Consider the following 16,336-nt stretch of genomic DNA (forward strand, 5'->3'; position numbering starts at 1 on the left):
GTCTCTTTTTCCTAATCTAGTTACAAGTAACCTAATTATTGAAAAAACACATTTCACAATGTCAACTGTGTAGCAGAAGTCATGCTAAAAATATTCCGTATTTCGGAATATTCCGTATTTCGGAATATTCCGTATTTCGGAATATTTGGATATGGGAGACTCAACCTGTAAGAGTAGAATGTATCATGTATCAAATTATGGATGGGATGCATCACACATCGCATTTTTAAGCCACAGCATCCCGCCACTGACCACATGCATAATAACATCTATTAACCACTTATGCATGTAGATTTGATCAAGTCAGAAAATACACAGAGAAAACAGTGCTGTGGGTTTATGAAACTAGCTAAAATCACTGTTAATAATACTGCAAGTTTGCCAATTAATACTTTATTTATAACAAAATAAGACAAATCAAGAAAAACGGCAGCCTTCAATTAACATTATTTGCTGCTAAGGATACACTAAATACCACATTGCACAGTGAAACAAATCAATAAGTTGTTAAAAAGTGATATTGTTGAAAAACAATTACTGCAACCAAAAATGCTTTTCAAAGAAAGATGTGTGTGGGTTTCCTTAAAATGTTCATAAATATACTCAGGAATATAAAAAATAAGCAGCCCTAGTTACAGTTTAGAGTCCCACATTTGTGTAGTTGTTCAAGCACAGAGCTGCATCTGTGACAATGAACCATGCAGCCACGTCCAGCTGCAGGTATATGGATTGTCCTCACCTCTATTCCTTAGTGAGGTGAATGTCCACCTTGTTAGAGACTGCAGTTGTGCCTGATGTGGACCGTGGGTATAGAAGAGTGACCTCTGCAGTATACTGGTTCGGAAACTGTCTGGTATCCACCTCTGTAAAGGCCGGCTATTTGGTCCCTCGCTGCCTCTAGCTGGTGCAGTAACAACATGTGGCATCTCCTATGTGGGCGCTGAATGAAGAGGACTCGATACATTGTTGCGGCCGCGAGACGGATTAGAAAACCTTGTGCTGGTAGGTGAATCAGGAAACAGAAAAAGTTGTAATCTTACCCATAAGATTCAGGAAAAGTTCCTCCCCACAAGTCCTAGAGCATCTACATACCTGGAAAAAAATAAAAATATGTTTAGTTATTACTGGGTCTTCAAAGAACATATATCTTTCTACCCTTAATATGAAGATATTAGTGTAGAAAGGTGCTACATTACTTCCCATGGCACACCTGGATCATTGTAGATAGAAGCCTCCATTATACAAAAACAAAATTGTGACAAAATCAGCTAAGTAAAATCCATGAACAATTCTATATTTAACTCTTGCATATTTTGAGAAACTAAAAATTGCCCCATGGTATGTAAAAAAGGCTCATGAGGAATGGTAGTGTATAGACTGCACACATCCATCATGCATATTAAAGCATGTTTAGGAATCCCTTGCAAAGAGCTCAACATTAATAAAAAATGGGTAGTGTCCTTAATAAATGTGGGCTGTTAGGCTGGAATAAATAATTTCTAGCAGATATTATAGGCTGCCCAGGTGGAGAAACAAGACTTTTATGGAACTTGGGCATGGTGTAAATATTCGGTACTACAGGGAAATCATGCAATAATGCTTTCCGTAACCTCTCAGTGAGGAGACCTTAATTCTTTGTTGCCAAAAGAATATCATCCAGTTCCTTCTTTTATGTTTCTGTTGGGTCATGTCGCAGTCAATGATAGGTGCTATTATCCGCCAATTGTCGTTCATTCTCTGCTTTGTGATCACTAAGGTTCTGGATGCCAATGGCTTCCCCCTTGACCATGGGGCGAATAATGATGTTGCAGTACTTTCCAAGATCACTTAAAGCTGTGTTCAATTTTTGTTAGATTATGATGTAACACCTGTGGAGCCTTCACATATCTGGTGACTGAATTGTCTAGTAATCTAGAGAATGTTTTCAATGATGGGTTATGTGATTGTGGATCAAAGTTTAATTTATAGCGTTGAATCAAGAATTTATCGAAATGGGAAGAAACAAATGCATCCTGATATTGAAAATATTCCCCTAATCTCAGTTTATAGGAGAATTTATATAAATCGACTTTCCACTGTAAATCATTGTGTGAGTTTGTCGGTACAAATGAAGGTACTTTGTCAAGTATCTGTAATTCAACAGTACTGAGCGCTCTGGATGAAATATTGTATATTAAGTCTTTTTGCATCCCCTACCTGTGGTTCCTCTAGTTCTGCTCTCACCTGATGGGTAGGGGCTCTTTTGTTTCTGTGATGGTGTTGCTGGCTTCTCCTAAAAAGAACTTTGGAATTCCACTGGATTCTTCGGAATAATGTAAGGCAAATTCACTGTCGCTGTCAGAAGTAACTGGATCCCTGCTGTCTCCCTTCCGTCTTTTTCTTCATCCTTGTTTGGGTCTATAAGTGTTTGACGATTGTTTTCAGAGTTCTCCCACCATAAACTAATGATACACCCTATTTCCATCATAGTCAGTTATGACAGTGTGATTTTTATTATTTTTTAACTTAATTGTTTCCTTGCGAATTTTCATCTTGTGTTTTTAGCTTATTATACCAGTCCCGAGAAACATCCACTTCTAATATACCCTTTTGTTTTGGGATTAATGATAATGGCGACGTGTTCCGTGAAGGTGGAATGCCTCCCAGGTATTGTTTCCACTTCTTCTTCCGGGTATTTACTAACTACTAGTACCCCCTAGTTGTTATGTTTACCATCATATTAGCTCCACTTCACCTAAGTGAAGCATCACTAATGTCTATGACTGGACCAAGTCAAGATGGCTGTGTATTTCTCGTGAGTGTAACACAAGTTCCGGAAGCGGTCAGAGGACACTTTTGGCAGAGCACAGTGTTACAGTGTGTATATTAAAATATCACCATAATGTAGAATATATAAATGTAATCCCTTATTCCAGAGTTCAAGAGAGTTTAAGAACAAGTTTAACAGGGCCCACACCAGCATATGAATAGACTTGGCCAACTCAAAATACAACCTAATTAGCATTTGTTCACCCCTAGCTAGGAGCCTTGGCGGTTCACACATATATACCCCTTGCAGAGCAGACTTGCTGCCAGGATGTTACTTTAATCTCTTGGAGGCATGGAGAAGCTAGCCGCTTATCTACCTGGAGGCTAAGTATTTGACTAGGTAGAAATAAATTAATAGATTAATGGCATAATGATATTGGGTAATAATGTCTACTGTAGTTAGTAACATGGTGATGGTTTGATTAATATTGTGATTCATAGTGGAATCTTTGTCAACAGCAAGGTTATGAAGCTGTAATACTTTTGTTATGCCTTGGATAGTTAGCGTAAGTCTGTAGCAAGTTTGTGTTAATCTGTAGTAGACTATATGTGTAACAAGTTTGTATTGTAGTTTGGTAAAGGCTGTGTTAACATTTAATAATGAAGTGATTTATAACAGTAGTAAGCTATATGGGTGAGTCTGTAATGTAGAATATGCTGTAGTGTACAAATGTCTGTTTATACTTGTTGTATTATTGTTTAATGGGCAAAACAGAACTATTATATTCGTAATTGATTGGTGTTAGCAATGCATACAGTGGATTTATAGTGTATTCTTTGTCTTGTTTAATTGAAACTACAGTTTCATAACATGGTGTAGATTTCAGGTGATGAAGGAATTATGTATACCTCTTTCCCCCCTCCTTCCCATGTGCTTGAACAATAGTACTGTCTGAGAAAGATAGGTTTGGTGTGTGTTGTATTCTTGTGGTCTGGCTGCAACATTGTGTAGTTAGGATTAAGATGGAAATTGGGTGAAATATTGCAATCTGCAGAATGTATAATTGTTTGATATCAGCTGGTGATGAAGGAACCCGTAATTCGGTAGTGGTCAATTACATTGTAATAAGTATATAAGTATTATACACTGATAGTTTATGCTTTCTGAAATATTATATAATGGAATCTGGTTGGAATATTGTAGTCTATGGAATGTGTATATTTCAGGTTGAATTTGGCTAGTGGTTGTGGTTCCATGGGAGTTGTGTACTGCTAGCCGCATTGTGATAATATGGTGAAGTTATGTACTATCATAGTTTGTATAGTATAAATAGTTTTTTTTATAAGTATTAATAACCGTGTGTATGGCTGCCACTATGTGGGTTAGACAATGGCATTACATGTGATACTCCCCTACTCTTTTCCCATTGAATAAGATGGCTATATTAGATACTGGAATACAATATAATGTAGTGTTTGGTCCGAAGATATCACACAGTTGTGATGTGTGAAAACAGTATAACAATCTGCAGACAATATTCAGCTTGCATATTTATGAGATAGTATTGAGGAGATGTGTGGATAGATATGTGATTTACTGGATGCATTATATTGGTATTACAGAACATGGCATTATGGGAGTTTTCAAAATGGAGTTTTGCCTAGGGTCCATGCGGTTTGGACAATAGAACCTAGCCCACACCAACCCCCACACTCTCACCATGCCTTCTCAGTAGCCATCTTGAATAAGCTCTCTTAGCAGCCATGTTACATTTCTTCTCTCTTATTCTCTCTCCCCTATTTCTCTCTTCTCTCTCTCTCTCTCTCTCTCTCTCTCTTGTCGCTGATTGTATTTTGACTAGTATTGTTAAATTTAAGTACTGTTTTATGAGGATTGATTTCATGAATATAAATAAACTTTACTTAAACAAATCTTGTGTGTAATGTTATCCAAATGATTTAAAAGGTATATAATTCTGGTTAACACTTTGCGAAGTTCATATATTTATGTTACTTATAACCTGATGTTAGTTATATGAAAAATAGAATATTTGCTTCAGATATATTAGGGTTAAACTGCCTGCGATTGCCTGTGTGTACAAAGCAAAGCAGAGGAAGCACAAAAGGAAAGGAAGAAAACCCCCTCATCACACAGTACATCAGTAGCAGAGCCGTAACTAGACTTTTTTGTGCCCTGTGGTACCGAGAGCATTGGTGCTCCTCCCCCATTTTTTAAATAGGGACATAAGATAGTGCACCTGAAAAAGGGCCATAATTTCATAGGGAAGGGTTAAGGAAGAGATAGGAACACTCCTGGGGCGGCTAGGAGATGCTGGGGATAAAAGAAGTGGAAGCTACAAGTGAGAATGATAATAAATAGGAAAATTGACAGACCCAAACTGTGCCCCCTGCCCTGTGGTGTCCTGTGCAACGGCACTGGTTGCACTAACCAAGTTACGGCCCTGATTAGTAGTTGGTCATCTGAGCTCTGTAGTGTTGTATGGCTATACACCAGACTATCCCTCTTTATTCAGCCAATGAAAGAGGAGGACCGGAACCGGAAGTTGAATGCTTCCCGATGGTGAAACACAATTAACTTCTATTTATACATTTTCCTATATTTACTATATATCTGCAAGAGAAGGGTTAAGTGCAGAATGTCCTTATACTTGTTGAGACCAATGTATATTTAAGGGACTCCGTTTATGATTTGGTGCTTAGTTAGACACACCCCTGGTCTAATCCAATGAGGAAATACTGGGTAGAATATAAATTGTTGTCTAACCCCCTCTCCCAGAAAAAGCCTCCTGTGTAGAGTTGAAACACATTAGTGGACTTCAGCAAGAACTACAAGTACCAGAATTAACATCTGGGGAAATGTTTCCATACAGTATAACCAGCAGTAATTTCAGGTCCTTTCCTGAGAGACATTGTGGACTTAAGCAGCATACACACTTGGCGATTAGGAAAGACAGTACGATTACGACATTATAATTGTACAGTTGTTCCTGATCCCCTGTAGTGCCTACACTGTACGATATGCCGTTCAGTGTAGGCACCCTCCCTCATCCCTGAATATGGTCAATCTGTCGTTATCGGCAGACTGAACCTGCATTTTCAGGTGATGATAGATTTCGGGAGCGCGCATCGCTGGTCGTTTCCGACATTATAGTGCACGATTAATGAGCGATTAAATCATTACGATGTAGTAATCATTCAATCGCTCATTAATATTGCCAAATGTGTGCGCTGCTTTACTGCATATGTGATCTTGCGATTAGTGAACTTTAGCAAGAACCACAAGTACCAGGATTAACATCTGGGGAAATGTTTCCATTTAACCAGCAGTCATTTCTGGTCCTTTTCCTGGAGACCTTGTGGACTTACTGCATATGTGATCTTGGGTGCGTGGAGACTACTCCCCTAAATAATTACTTTTATTGTTATTGGTGGATTTTAAAGATGTATATTTTAATAAAATGTTATTTCGATATGTTGAGATTTGTTTCCTCCCCTTTAAGTTCTAATCCACCGTGGACTGTTGTGGCATAATACAAAGGCACCTAAAAACAGTAGGAAAAGTGGAATTGTAAGAAACATACAGAAATCTACTTTGGTGGACTTATTATTTCGTTGGATAAAAAGTACTTTTTAGCCAAAAGGGTCAAGTGACTTTCCTTCCTTTAGTATCCATTTAAAGGCTTATTTTGTATTCTTAGGAGCACATTAATATCAATTATTTTTTGATTGAGAGACTTATTTGCACACAGATATACAAGTAATGGGATGGGGTGGGCTGGTGTGGGCGCTTCTGGGATCAAAGCAGGCCTAACAAAATGAATATGAGTTCCTTAGTTATTACTCACACATGGATAAATGGAAATGTAAAGGTGGTGTCATAAATCAAAGGCGCTAATCCCACGAACCAGGGACAGGTGTATAATTAAAACACCTGGGTTTAATGCGTGAATGTCAAGTAAAAACGATTAAACAATAAAGCAAAAAGACAAGAGTCAAACAATTAGAAATGATCGATGTGGAAATCGGATCAATAGAGAGATGGATTCATAAAAACCATAGAGAAATGTAATCAGGCAAAACTTGACATGCAGTGGTGGACATATATATTGGAACAAAAAGTGTCCAAACAAACAGAATGAAAAGAGGCCTCTGGTGGAGGAGGCTAGGTTCTCCAGAACCAGGAGTATTGTTGTTATAAACTTAAAGATAGTGACACATACATGAATTAGTGACACTTGAATATTAAACAAAGTTCTGACACTTTATCAAAGGAATTCCTACTGCACACGATGATGAGGAGCCACAGGTGTAAATGAATAAAACATGCATCAGGCACAGATTCCCCTGCACGTGGCTCCTACGCTTTACCGGTAGTGGTGTGTCTTACAAGTGGTGTCCAGTGTCCGGGTAGCAAGACGGTGAGGCCCTTTGATAAAGTGTCAGAACTGTCATTTTGCCAGGCGAAAACTTATCCCTGTATTCAATTCCAAAGACTTTTCACTGGTTTGGAAAGTCAATGCATTGGAATAGGTTAAAAAGATTTGCCTATGAAAGCTGTTGAAAAAAAGTGCAGAATTGGGGTTTTGGGGTGCAAACTTTGGAAAACCTCCCTGCACCCTTGGGACAGTCCCCCAAAAGGTAAACTGTGTCAAAAAAAAGTTTAAAAGAAACTTAAGAACACTTCAAAAAAGTACTTTAATTTGGTGGCGAAAAAACCACAGTTGGGGGACAAACTTAAAAACTAATGAAATAGACTCCAGGGGGGTCCCCAAGTATGCCCCAGGCGTTTTTAAGATTGCAGGTGTTTTTTAAAACTTCACTTTAGCAACTTCAAAATATGCTAGCACCCATTTTTATGTACCCCAAATTTGCTGGGACTACTCTATTTATTTTCTGCAAAAAAAACCTGCTAAGTTCTATTCTTCACCACTTCTGCAAAGACGGTAATTAGCAACTATTGAGAGCAATTAAATACCCCAAATACCCCCTATTTGGGGGTATCTATAGTGATCCCCAATGTCAGTGCATCTTTTGGGGGGTGTCAGGCTGATTTCCTTAAATCTGACAGGACTTTTCGCCAGGTCCGAATTCACCGGGTCCAGTTTTCGCCGATTTGTAATTGAATACGGGGATAAGCAGGGACGAGCGCGATACTTTTTCGTATGGAAAACCAGCGATATCGCAGAAAAGTCCAGCATGCGAAAAGTACGAGACTTTTCGTGGCTAATTGAATATGCCCCTTAGACGGATTTTGGCAAACAAAGATGCAAAAAAGATGCCCGGCGCTAGCAGAGTCTCATGGGACCAGGCACGCCAAGAGGAGCTGTTACGCACGACTGCAGCAGAGATGAGTGAGGGCACATCTGTAAATTATATATTTTTTAATTATATTACTATATGATTGTGATTTATTAATAAATTATATGTATATTTAAATCACCTTTGATATTGATACATTCATGTAATGCTCCTATTTGTTACTAACTATATATTAACATTTGACAATGTACGCTAAACAAGCAATAACAAACAAATCTAGTTATAACGCAAGAAGAATCGGTGGGTACGGATGAAGGACAATGTTGCCCAACTCTAATAGAAGGTCATAAGTTATATTTACAGGTCATAGCATATCTTTCGGGAGTTACAACGTGATGTCTGCTAGCCCTAAAATTAAATGGTAAGACAAGTTTTGTTGTCTGCCCTTCATGTAACAAACACTATAGGAAGACTTAGCACTGGGACCTTGCAGTGCAGTTTTGTCTTCACTCATACAGGTGAGTAGAAGATTTATGGGAGAAGACTGGGCGCTCTTTCCTCCAGCTCCCAGCTTAACGTACTGGGCAGACTGTCTCCAGCAAATCCAGTTTTATGAAAATTAAATCATTGTTTCAAATACTGTATCTACATAGTTATTGTGAAAGTTAGGATGCCATATTGCTGACTAAGGAACCATCTTGTGATATTTATAATGACAAGCATTAGAATAGCTTAGAACTGCATAACCATAGCCTTGCATAGCTTCATAAATGTGTGTGATTTATTCAAATGCTGAAACATTTTAGAAAGATGTAACTATAGTTTTACCCCTGTAAATAACACAGCTTTTATTAAACAAAGAACATTAATCTATATTTATGCTCAAATAGTGTAACATGATTAGCTAAACAATGAGCTACAGATAAGCTGAGCACTGTAACGTGATTGGTTAAGCCAGGGCTGATAACGCCCTTTATACAAGTGAAACTTGCATAGAAACGACAATGTTATAAAAACCCCTATTTGGAGAAATAAGTGGAGAATTCTTTATACGCACATCTACCTGCATGTGTGTTGATTTCTCACCAGAAACCACTGTAAGCAGAGGTGTAGCCAGGGTGCCCGGATCACATGCGTGCTATGGTGCCCCCCCTCAAGTGTTCCAGGGAGGAGGCGGGTCATATGGGATTGAAGTAAAGAAAAGTAAAAATAAAGATTAGGGGCTGTATCAAAGTGGGGCATGGAGGTCTAAATATATTCCACCTTCTTCCCCGTCTCTCCATCCTCCTGCCCCTCCTTCCTTATCACTCCTGTAGTTCTACCCCTTATGCAGGGCCCACTGTAGTTGTGCCCATATGCAAAGCCCCCTGTACTGGTGCCAATATGCAGTGCCCCCTGTATAGGTGTCCATATGCAGTGCCCCCCAGTAGTTGTGCCCCTTAAAGTAGTGCCCCTGTAGTTCTGTCCCTTAAAGTAGTGCCCCTGTAGTTGTACCCCTTAAAGTAGTATCCCTGTAGTTTTGCCCCTTAAAGTAATGCCCCTTAAAGTAGTGCCCCTGTAGTTATGTCCCTTAAAGTAATGACCCTGTAGTTCTGCCCCTTAAAGTAGTGCCCCTGTAGTTCTGCCCTTTAAAGTAGTGCCCACCCCCCCAGTACTTGATCCATCGCAGCCATTGTCCGGGCTGTCGTTCTTGCTGCCGCGCTGACTAGATCTAACTAGATCCAGCAGGCGTGGCTGCGCAGGATCCTCATCGCTTGGATTGCGTGTCGCAATGCATCACTGGGAACGCTGGCCTCTGAAACGATCCGAGGCTTCCTGAGCCTCCAATCACTTCAGAGGCCAGTGTTCACAGTTCCAGTGGGGACGGCACAAGACGGAAGTGCCTCTGATGCTTAGACAGCTGCCAGTTAGACGCGATCCACTGGAACCGCCCTCCCTATGCCCCTGACTGTAAGATAATAGAATTTGAGGGTCACTGTCTGAACTTTGCTGGAGCCTGGATGAGGTTCCAGATTCCACATTATATAGTTAAGTTTTAAGAAGCTTTTTCACAGTAGTCAAGGCCATTATTTTTAATAAAAATAACTATTCTAAAAATAACTATACAGGTACTAGGTAAATACATAACCATTTATAATAGTGAATCATTGTTTCCTTCAATCTAACAATATTTAAAATTTTACTTACTATGTCTTGTTTTGTCTAGGGATGTGTGTCGGACCATTTTTTGCTGGATTTGGTTCTGATTCGTCGTCCGGCTTTGGATTTGACAAGCCTGCCGTGACTGGTTCTGGATTTTTTTACAAAAATGTACAAAAAAAAGTTAAAATCTCATACTTTGGGCTTTTTTTTTGTTCCTATAGTATTATTAACCCCAATAACATACATTTCCAGTCATTTACAGTCAATATAGACCACCTCAGAGCTCACTATATTGTTTTCACCAAAGGCTGCAGTGAGCTGGCTGGTTACTAAGCGACAGACACCACAGTTTAAAGCACATCTATGAAACATTGCCACTCATTACTGAGTCACAGTACTTGTGTTTTATGGATACACAGATGGCTAAGGCCCAAGGAGTCACGGTGCTTATACACACAGAGGGCTATTGCCAAGGAGTCACAGTGCTTATACACACAGAGGGCTATTGCCCTTACAAACTGCTGCTATGCAGCCTTCAAATACCTAGTTTCGCCCTTGCACAGTGCGATCTGTAGCTCATAGATATCATCTAGAGTGGTGCTAGAAAGTTAGTGAACCATTTTGAATTTTATGGATCTTTGCATATTTGACCTTCAATGTGTTCATACCTTTATCTAAGTCATAAAAATAGGTAAGGGGAACCGAAAAATTAAGATATACTTTTTCATTAAGGTATTCATCAAAACAATCCAATATTATATTTCTTTGTTGCAAAAAGTAACTGTACCATTACGATTATTAACTGAAGAACAGCCAAGAGTGTCAATCAACGGAATGACAATAAGGAATGTGTTTGGCTTGCCCTGTCCTATTTTAAAAAAGTGTTCACTATAAATGACTGGCCTTCACAACACAGGAAAAGTATTTTTCTGAGATCCTCAGAAAGAGAGCTGTCAATTCTCAACAGGCTGGAAAAGCTGCACAATGATTTCCAAAGTCTTTGCCCCTCACCAATCTTCTGAATTATACCAGCAAATTCTAAAAGTGCATGTTAGAGTGCCTGTCTGTGAATGGAATCTCTACAGAATAGCAATTACGCATGCAGCCTCACTGTGAAGATATGCTAGAGATTGCAATCGCAATGCCATACGCAGCCTAACATAAGGACTCCCACTTTATTTACACACATCCGTAATACTTAGCAAGACTGCAAAACCATAGGTAACAGAATACAATCGCAGCCTCACGCACACTTGCATAAGGTCTGACCTTACTCAAGAATTGTTAACTTCATCGCACGCAGTGAAATCCCAAGCTGCGTATGGCATTGCAATGGCTAATTTATGCATGCCCCTGCAACAGTGTTAAAACGTACTGGCACAACTGCGTTTCGCCGCCGACCCCCCGTCACAACCCCAAAACGGTACAGTACTTCCTGTCAATCACTCTGCAATCGGTGTGCATAGTCACTGTGATCACAACTCCGATTGCGTGCATAATCGCAGTTGCGATCAGTAATGAATCAGGCCCTCTGTGTGTAAAGTGAATGGGATCCGGTTATCTAGCAACCTGAAAACATTGGGGGTGATTCAGTAGTGGACGGAATTGCAAAGCTGCACGCAAGCAGCTTTGCAATTCTGTTCTTGCAATTATGTTAATCCAGCAGGAGGCGTAATGCCTCCTGCATGCATTAATGATCCGACATGTGTCCATGGACGTAGCATCGGGTCATCTGCGTGATCCCTGACCGGCTGAGTGACCATGAGGGAGAGAGGCCAGAAGAGGGAGAGAGGCCAGGAAATCTGCAGCCGACGGAGATCCTAGCCCCTTCCCTCCCCCCAACGATGGCGACATGCCTCAATCTGTCTGCTGCCGTGCAGCGTGTGCAGTATGGGTCCGGCACCTGCGTAGATTCCCGACCATCAGGAATCTGCGTTCATGTGATATAACATGTGACTTCTGTGTATAAGTTATACTATAAATACCGATCAGATATTCAGAATGCAGATCAATGTTGTATTTCAGGGGCTAAATCACACATTTGGTAACAGATTATTTTTTTATATTGATTTTTAAGTTTTAGTAAATGTGTGATTTAACCCATGAAACACAACATCGATGTTGATTGATTTTTAATCGATTAAAATCAACATTCAGTAAATTTACTCCTTCATTTGTAAGAAATAGTTTGGTTGCATAGCAACTCAAAAACATTAGCACATAGTGAATTCCTTTTAAAAAATTTAACAGTGACATCTAGATGCCAAAATACAGAGAAATCGAAGTAAACAGCGAAAGCGGACAATTATTATAAATACTGTGAATGTCTCCATACAAATAGAGGCCTTGCTGTCACATAACTGTTTATCACATAATCATAAACCCCCATACACGGTGCAATATAGCAGCCGTTCCGTCATAATGGAACGATATCGCTGCTATATGGTTCCGTGTGTGGATATGATATCGGCCAGTGCGCGCTCCCGTGGGATCGTACATCGCTCCTCCAAATCTTTCTGCATGTTCAGTTAATCTGGGGAAGTGATATACGAGATCATTCAGTGCTATGTGGGTGGGGGTCGCCGTCATATCGGGCGGTCGGCCACCCGATCGCTCCATGTGTGGGGACCGCCCGATGTGTCAGCCATCAGATCGGCCGTTGCATCGCAAGGTGTATATCGCACCGTGTATGGGGGCCTTTAGATGTTATTAAAGGGAAAGGATAAGCAAACTTCTTATGCTACATATGTTCTTAGGCAACAAAAGATTGTCTCAAAATAATTAAGTACTAAAACAAATTATAGCCAAGAGCTCCAAATAAGTAAATGCTAATGCTATAAACATTAACCGTTAGTGTCCATTTTTTAAAAGGTTATAAAATAATAAAACAAGCCACTAAAACAACACTAATGAAATGAATGCAATATCAGATCTATGCCAATAATACAGTAATAAATATAAAACATACAAGGATTTTAAAGAATCCCAGTGAGACGATTGTCCCGGCTGCAACCTAAATTTATCTCATTGCGGCGGGAACAATCGTCGCACTTGGATTCTAAACCTTCTGTAGTCTGGGGCACTCTTTATTTCACACTAAACATAGCCATAAGGAACATGGACAATGCTTATACATTGTGTGTCTGTTTATATTATAAGGGCACTGAATCAAATAAACAGGTTGGGTATGGGATGCCAGCGCTCAGGATCCCGGGAGTCAGAATCCAGACACCGGTCGACACCTGCAGGTAAGTATACTAACACTAAAGGTGACCATACATAGCACGATATACGTGCCGATACGATGGATCGGCGCGATATAAGTGCAATATCGTGCTGCGCGCTCCACGGGGTCATACATCGCATCCCCAAGTCTTCCTGCAAAACCATCTGACCTGGGATGCGATGTACGATCCCATTCAAATGGTGGAGGGGGGAGCCGGCATATCGTGCGGTTTGCGGGGACCGCACGAATGCTGACGGATCGTCAGTCGCCCTACACGGTGCATCGCACCATGTATGGCCAGCATAACCCTACCTCTAAACCTAACCTGCCTTTCCCGCAGCCTAAACCTAACTCCCCTCCCTGCAGCCTAACCCTAACTCCCCTCCCTGCAGCCTAACCCAATCCCTCCCCCTATTGCCACCCACTGCTCTGAAGCTATTTTTCCATAAAGTAAAAAAAAATAATAAAAAAAAAAATAATATATATATATATATATATATATATATTATATATATATATATATATGTGTGTATATAAGCAGGGGACCTGCAGTTGTCACTTGAATTTATTTTCACGTTTCTATCTACACATAGCAAAATTTATAACAGGAATGTATAACTAGCTTTCACCTATTTATGAATATAACATGAATGAAATTTTAGAATAATGCTAGATTAATAAATGACAGAAATGAAATAAAATATAAGCACACATGTTAAATGTAGCTTCCTAATTCCTACAAGTCTGCATGTCACACTGCAGTCAGGTACAACTGTACTGACACTCCTTCTGTGTTGTGGGCACACCTATGCAGCAACACTATTGAAAAAACGATTCCACTTCCTGGAATCATCTGCTGCTCTGTTTGCCACCAGCACATCCCATCCCAGTCACATGATGACAGTGTGAAAGCATCTTCTAGTCCTCCTTCTTACCCGGACCAATAGAGAACCGTAAGTCCGTCTGGTCACATGACCATGATGTCATTAAGCAAGGTCTACAAATAGGTGTGGAGCAGGGCGCGTGTTTGCTAAAATGGTGGGGAGCAGAAAGAAAGTTAATATAAAGAAAATTGGAGCTTAGCTGCAGGGCAATAGCAAATGAGTAATACGACAGAATTATTTACTCTATGCAGTCTTTAGTCAACTATCCAGGTGATTTCACAACAGTATACAACATAAAGACTATAGCACAGCTAGGCTGCTGCCACATGAAACTCAGTCACACTATTAATGCAGCCTGTCAGAAGTTATTTTACTTTTAATTACCACATGCAAAGGGAATTGTGAGTGACCTTGTGGGGACTAAACTGGGTAATCTCAGCTGCAATTCAATAGGAGGTGAAAAAAATTTGAATTTATTTATTAGATTTGATAATGACACAATGTTTTATGTTATTATTTTCTGGAGAGAGCTCATGTATGTGTGTGTTCCCTGTATGTGGGATTGCCACAAATATAAATCCAGATTAAAAAAATCTGTGTGGTTTATTTGCAATTAATTTACATATATGCAGTGTATGAACAAGTATAGGAATTTTTCGTTTTTTTCCCACTTAATTCAGTGTGTTGAAAGGGAAGAATTCATATAAGAAATATAAAAGCAGTGTTTGTTGTAGTATGAGGCTTAAGTTATGGAGAAGAGAAACCCAGTGTCATGTTTTTCATGTGACATTGCTCAATGCTTATATGAAACTAAGTGAGAATGAAAAGTTAAAAGTAAATGCAATAAAATATGGCGCTATGTACACTGTGTGCATACACTCCTTTGTAATACATGACTTCAGTCTTAAAGAGTTCTCCTTTATATGCATGTAAGAAAGCACTAAACTGAGTGGCTTAGTGTTTTATTTAGTATTGTAGTTTTACATTTATTTTCCTTCATCAAAATCCAGTTTTACCTTGAGCTATGCCACAGGGTCTCAAACTCTGTCCTGAGGACCCCAAACAGGGCATGTTTTCCAGATCTCACAGAATCACAAGAGAAATAATTAGCTCCACCTGTGGACCTTTTAAATTGTGTCAGTGAGTAATGAGTGCACCTGCTAGGTGACCTGGAAAATGTGTTGTTTGGGGTCCTGAGGACTGAGTTTGAGAATCACTGACCTATGCTGTATACCCCAGTGAGAAAAATTAATATTTTAATACACACGTAAATAGGATTTTAAAGGTAAAATATCTTGTGCTTGGGCAAAAAAGGCAGGCCCTTTACTGTCCTGTGTCATCTAATAGGTAAATAAGTGTGAAAAGTACTGTAAATATTCCCATTATATTTTAATGTGGATAAAAAAACCTACAAAGTACATACAGCAAATGTGTATATGCATAATATGAAAATGAAAGGCAAAAAGGTTATATAGAGTTGTCACATACACAAAGTTCTGTAGTGAGATAAATATAGTAGCATTGATAGACATAATACATAAATACATGGTGACAAGCATACATATGCATAATTACAAATATGTACTTATACATCTTTGCTGCAGTCGTGCTAAAAGCCCCTCTCGGCGTGCTAGGTCCAGTGAGACTCTGCTAGTGCTGGGTGTCTTTTTTTCGCCATAAAAGCGTCTGTCGCGATGCGGATAGGATGCACCAGAGACTGCTGATTAATTTGACATGCAACACTGAACATAACCTGTATAAATATATTTATTTAATCTATTTTTTTATTTATTATTGTTAGGGGTCCTAAATAAACAAATACATGGATTAAAGCAGTACAAAAGTTAGAGACTGTATTGTAGTTTACTATTAATATGCAGTACTTATCTCTAAAGGTGCCTACACACATGGCAATTTTTTTACACGATTTGCGCGATTTCGACAAATCGTGTAAAATATGCCCAAATCGTGAGTTTCTACTCATGATCATGATGCGCGTCCCGGCTCGTCGTACATCGCATCTTCAGATCTGCCGTGCTGTAGGGCAAATTTGCCA

General features: G+C 39.5%; 1 long non-coding RNA gene across 1 annotated transcript; it reads right to left on the minus strand.

The window, feature by feature from the left end:
* Window positions 1-440: 440 nt before the first annotated feature.
* Window positions 441-15,368, minus strand: LOC148542557 (uncharacterized). The gene is made up of 3 exons (XR_015877812.1): window positions 15,297-15,368; window positions 10,216-10,318; window positions 441-1,092 (listed from the first exon to the last, which is right to left on the minus strand). It is a non-coding gene; the product is annotated as an uncharacterized LOC148542557 (long non-coding RNA).
* Window positions 15,369-16,336: the final 968 nt, after the last annotated feature.

This window comes from Taudactylus pleione, unplaced genomic scaffold (genome assembly GCF_031769625.1).
Source record: "Taudactylus pleione unplaced genomic scaffold, aTauple2 ptg000012l, whole genome shotgun sequence".
NCBI lineage: Eukaryota > Metazoa > Chordata > Amphibia > Anura > Myobatrachidae > Taudactylus > Taudactylus pleione.